A 6,258-nucleotide genomic window follows, 5' to 3' on the forward strand; every position below is an offset into this window, starting at 1 on the left:
AGGATAGATGGAGAAGATTGATCTTAGGCCACAGGATCAAAAATAATCAATGGCCACAAATTGTAATCCTGGTTTTTGATAGATTGACCAATAAGGAGAAAGTGAGAGGATTGACTAAGATTGATTTGTAACCATTGGATTAAAAACAATCAAATGGTCAAAAATTAACCAATCCAAAACTATTTTTTAATAATTGTTTTAGAAATTATTTTTTAACTAAATTTATTTATATAAAATTAAATTAGATTCTAAGTATTGTTATATTTATTTTGTATTTAAAATTTAGAGTTTAAAGGTATGAGTTTAGAGTATATGTAATATGATTTAGGGTATATGATTTGTGCTATGGTATACATTTAGAGTTTAGGGTTAGCGTATTAGAATTGAGATTTCAATTAAAATTAAAAATTTTAAACTAATAAAAATTAGAATTTCAAGACTTTTAGTTAGAGTAGGGGATGTGATTAATTTAGGGTATGATATATATAAGTGTATAGTTGATTTGGGGTATGATATATATAATGAGAATTTACGTTTGGCATTTAGTAGATTTAGAGTTTGTATAATTTGAGTTTTAAAATATACTTAGATTTAAAGTTTTTAGTTTGAATTTTGGCTTTAAAATCTGGGGAAAAAAATATTTAGAGATTTTATTTAGTATTTAGAATATCATCTAAGTTTGAATCTTAGGGTTTAGAGTATTAGATTTAGGGTATTAGATGGATTCGGGTTGCATTAGTATATTTATATCGAACTTTATTTTTATATAAAGTTTAAAAGTTTAAAATTTAGATTTTAGGGGTTAAAAATAAGTCTAGCAAGTCATTTTGTTAAAATTATATATCCCTAAATTATATATATGTATATCTCATTCTTAAACCTAAACCCTATATTCCATACCATATACCCTAAATCTCTAGGTTTATTCTCCAAGCTATAAATCTGATCATTAAACTTATATTTAAATTTTAAACTTAAACTCAAACTATAATATAATTATAATACATGTAAAATTAATAAAAAAAGTACAATTAGTTAATGAATGAAAAATGAAGGAATATTATCATTGGTCTATCAAGAAGGACAAAGATGACTATCTTCAGGGTTTTAGTTTTAGGGGGTTACACTTTAAAATATTAAAATCCATAGTTTTAGGGATTACAAGAGGATAATATTTTGTTCCAGTTATATTTCCCTCCATAAGATTTGGCTCCAATAATATTTTGGGGTTTTGGCTCCAATTCATTTTTAGCCAAAATTTATCATTAAAGCACAAAACATCCCACAAAACACTAACAAGCCTAAACACTTAGAAAAAAAAAATCAAAACTCTCTCACTCTCGAAGTCTCTCTCTCGGACTCACACCAACGAGTCTACTCCGAGTCTCCTTCTAGTTCTCTCCTCCGACTAGAATCTTCACACCTTCCTTTCTCTACGTGAAGAATCAAATGCAAGTCTCAGAATAGAACAAGTAATTCAATAATCAAACCCGAGAATACATCTTAAAAGAACAATCCAAACTTAACCAGTGTAATCTTGACATTGGCTTTCTGTTTTCGTCTCTGGTGGATGTCCTAATGTACTTCTTTGATTCTAACCCCATGTAAACAGCTGAGAAACCATTTAAGATATAAATGCATTAGTTTTTCTTCTTCAAAAGATGTATCAATAGATAAGGCCAAAACATCACTTTTTCTCACGGTACTGCTGTAATGTTATCTGCGTCTTATTTACCACTGATGAGCTGTTCAAGGTGGAAAAGCTGACGGTAAGTACGGGTTCTAACCTCGTCGATCATGGTAGACTCAAGGTCGAAAAAGACAGCATGAGGGACATGCTTCCCTGCACCGGTTTCGCTGAAGAAGGTGTTGAAAGAATCATCACCTTCGCCAACAGTTTTGTCACTCAGAACCTTTCCAGTAACATCATCAAACTCTACAAAACCAGGCCACTTATTTAGACTAAAAAAGGACAAACCTTGAAACTGTTTCTTATAATCCAAGCTACAAAATAGAAAAGAGAACTAGTATTTGAAGTAAAAATGCTCAAACATATTCAAGTGTTACTTTCTAGACTATCTTCATTACTACTCCTCAAGTCAACAACAAGATCCTTAATTTCCTCAAGTTAGAAGAACGAGCAAGGTGACAGTAGCAGGTGCAAAACCCTTCAACCTAAGTACCAAAGCCATGTCTCATAAATAAACAAAGATAATTACATGAGTTAAGATTAAATCCCCGAAACAATTAGTTCCACGAATACTAATGAGCTCATATAGATTTAACAAAGTCACAAAAGAACCTAAAATTTCAGAAGTAAAGACTTGCAAAAGTTGTAGAGAGATTGAGAGAGCTTGACCGGCGAGGTTCACGGCAAAGAGAGGCTGAGACTTCCCCTTTATTAATCTCCGGCGAGCTGTACCAACGAAGCCTCTTCTCCTCCTCTGCTTATGAAGGACAGCCGTCTTCCGCCTTGCCACCGGCGCTGCTCTGTTGTCACTCGCCATTCTCTGACTCGAGTCAAGCGTTGTCGCCGAAGCTTTCATCATGGCTGAGTGAGAGAGATAGAGATAGAGAGAGAGAAAGAGAGAGAGGGTTAAATCCAGACAGATTGAATCGTAAGAGGTTGATTAGAGTCAAGCTCTGTGTGCAGATCTGAAGACTTTGTGATTTTAGGTTTAACGATTCAAGGATGGATGGAGAGGATTGAGAAAAGATGGCTGAGTGATGAGAAGATTGATCTCAGGAGAAAAATGATCAATGGCCACAAATCATTGACCAATAAAGAGAAAGTAATACGATTAGCTAAGATTAACTTCTAACCTTTGGAATAAAACTAATCAGCGGTCGAAAATTAATCAATCCAAAACTATTTTTATTAATAATTGTTTTAGAAATTATAATTTATTGTTTAAATAAATTTATTTGTATAAAAAATAAATTATATTCAAATTATTGATTACATTTATTTTGTATTTAAAATTTAGAGTTTTAAAATATAAGTTTAGAGTATATGTAATATGATTTAGGGTATGGTATATATTTAAGTTTAGGGTTAGAGTATTAGATTTGAAATTTGAAATTAAAATTATTTTTTTTTAAATTAATAAAAAATAGAATTTTAAGAATTTTAGTTAGAGTTTAGGGGATGTGATTAGTTTAGGGTATGATATATATAAGTATATAATTTAGGGTTTGAGGCTTAGATTAATGTTTGAAATTAAAATTTTAAAATTTTAAAAATTGAATATATTTAAACTTAAGATTTATAATTAAAATAAGAAAATGCTTGAGTTTTAGGGTTGTGTTTTAAGTTTAGGGTCTAAGATTTATGGTTTAGCTTGGGTTTAGTTTTTTTTGGAGGGTTGAGAAACTAAACGGAATGAGAGGGAAGTGAAAAACGAGGATGAGAGGGAAAATGAAAAAGATTAGACACTTGTTTTTTCACTAAGTATCTGGCGGGAAAAATGAATTATGTGTTGTGTCTATTTACAATAGCGCTGAATTTTTGATCTCCAATGGTAAAGCATTTACACTTTGCAAATTAACGCGACTAAATTTTTTTATTTTCCAGCGATAACAAACATAGCGTTTAAATTTTATAAACGCTATTAAAAAGGTCAGTGTTGGTACACAATAGCATAAATGTTAAAAATGTTATACTACGATGCTATTAATACCCACATTTCCTGTACTGTGTGTCACGAGTTTGGGTTTGAATTCTGATGAACTATGCATGAGATTAAATGTTTGTCTTATGTGCTGATTCTAATACTTTGTTATGAATATGAATGTTTGTTAGTATTTTTGCGTTTGAATGTAACTTGTGACTCTTCATTTTTATTTCAGATGGATTCATCTTCAACACCAAACGTTGTTTCTGACAATAACAACGACTTCGAAGGCGATGAAGAACAAGAGTTTCTGACTCCAGACAGTAGAGTCAAGAGTAAACAGGTTTTGACTCCGAACAGTAGAGGCAAGTGTAAAGAATCACCTGAAGCTAGTGGAGCAACGTTCTAGACACACAAAAAAACGCCTAAGTATCTTCCTCCAAGGTCTAAGATCTGGGGACATTTCACAAGAACAAAGGAGAATCGTGACAAATGTATATGTCAATACTGCGACAAGACGTTCTGCTGTGCTACATGATTGGGCACATCTAACTTGATGAAGCATCTTAGCATATGCAAACGCTTCATGTCGTTTTCAGAGGGTCAAAGCTCTACTCATCCTGGAATCAATGAAGAAGAACAGCTGAAGTCTAGAAAGATAAGTGAGTCTACTTTCGGAGAAGCAACAAATGAGATGATGGTGATAGCAGAGCTACCACTGAGTTTCATTGTAGGAGTTGGTTGGAAACACTTCTGTGACAAGGTCAGTTATATATTAGATAATTCTTTAGTTAAGTTTCGTATCTAACTTTGAATTTTATAACTGCAGATGGAACTAGGCAAACCAGTTTCAAGAAGGACATCAACAAGAGACATTGTTGAGATGTATCTACAGAGGAAAGCTGTTATGAAGAAGTGGTTTAAAGCAAATAAGCAAAGGGTTTCACTAACTACTGACATTTGGGTGGCTCAAGTAATTCGTAAGCAAATATTTTCTTTATCTTATGTGTTCAGTTTGATCCGTAATTAAGTAGTTTCCTTTCTTATGTGTTCTTATTTTTGATCTCAGGTGCTAGCTACATGGTTGTGACTGCCCATTATACTGATCCGTGTTAGCGATTGAAGAAGCTTATCATTAGGTTCAAGCACGTAACTGATCACAAAGGAGGTACAATTTCGCAGGTTTTGTAAGATTGCTTAGCTGACTGGGGTATACAGAAGGTATTCTGTGTGACAGTCGACAATGCAACGACCAATTCATCTGCATTGCAAAAATTTTGAATTCTCACTGGTGTCTAAAGAAGCCTTAGTTTTTTATGTTGTTATGAAACTTATTTTTCTGGTGTGTTTGAACGATGGATGTTGTTTTTTCGTTTGGGATTGAACTAAGGAATGTTGTTTTCGGTTTTATGGAACTATGAAGTGTTGTTTTCGGATTTATTAAAGTATGGAGTGTTGTTTTGCTATTTTATTGAGATTTTCATTTCAGTTTAAGGATTATGTTTCATATCTTTTGTTTCATAAATTTGTATTTTACTTCAGTATAACCCGAAATCGATTGATATTTGATTACTTTATGGGTTTTATAATGCAATACGATATTTAACCAAATCGGAAGTGATATTATCCGAAACCGACCAATTTTAAATAAATTTTAGAATGGGACCTTTGAGCCTAAACCTAAAACACACAAAAAAACCGATCTGAACCCGAACGATACCCGAACGCCCATGCCTATCAGTCACGTTAAAGTTAGGGTTCACGTAGGTGGGATTAATTATTATGGGCTTTAGTGTTTCTTTGGGCTTTTACCTCTTAATTAGATTAATTAGGGTTTTGTCTTGTGTCTTCTATTTAAGATGTCGTTTGTGTTATTGTAAATCAGCTTTTCACATTTAATAAAAATACAGAGAAATAGTTATTTCTTTTACTTTGTTCTCAGATAGAGTTTCGACTCTCAACGATCTTAAAAATGCAATTATTCTAGGTATTCTAAGAATCAATAGATTACTTGCGCTATCCGTAGCTTCCGCTACACCATAAGCCCTTTAACAAAAAAAAAACATTTTGTTGATACATTTAATGAAAACATTTTGCTGGTCCATTTTAATATAAACATGTGAAGTGTTCGTGATGCCATTGTCATTTTTTTTATTTAGATGCCACTTAAATATATGGGAATTGAGCCGTATAACCTTCAAACAAATTATAATTCATTAGATAACTAAAATCCCTAACTTTCATCTACAGTATATGTATTTTATGTAATAATGTTATATTACCCTTCAATTCAACTTGTGTAACCTGATGAGAATTATTTATCAAAAGAAATATTAAATAAATGATTTAATAAATTGTGGTTATCATTGGTGCACATCTCTTTCTCACTACAAGAAAACAGCGGTATTCTGACGGACATTCCGACGGAAAATGAAATCCTCGGAATATCCCGAGGAATTTCCGAGGAAATTCCGAGGAAACACAAAATTGGGTTTCCTCGGAATTTTCTCGGAATATACCGACAGAATTCCGAGGAAATATCAATACGTCGGAATATTCCGAGGAAATTCCAAGGAAAAATGTGTTCCTCGGAAAAAACCGATGAATTCCGAGGATATATTATAGCCGTTAGAGAGCCGTTGGG

This window comes from Brassica oleracea, chromosome C3 (genome assembly GCF_000695525.1).
Source record: "Brassica oleracea var. oleracea cultivar TO1000 chromosome C3, BOL, whole genome shotgun sequence".
Classification (NCBI taxonomy): Eukaryota; Viridiplantae; Streptophyta; class Magnoliopsida; order Brassicales; family Brassicaceae; genus Brassica; species Brassica oleracea.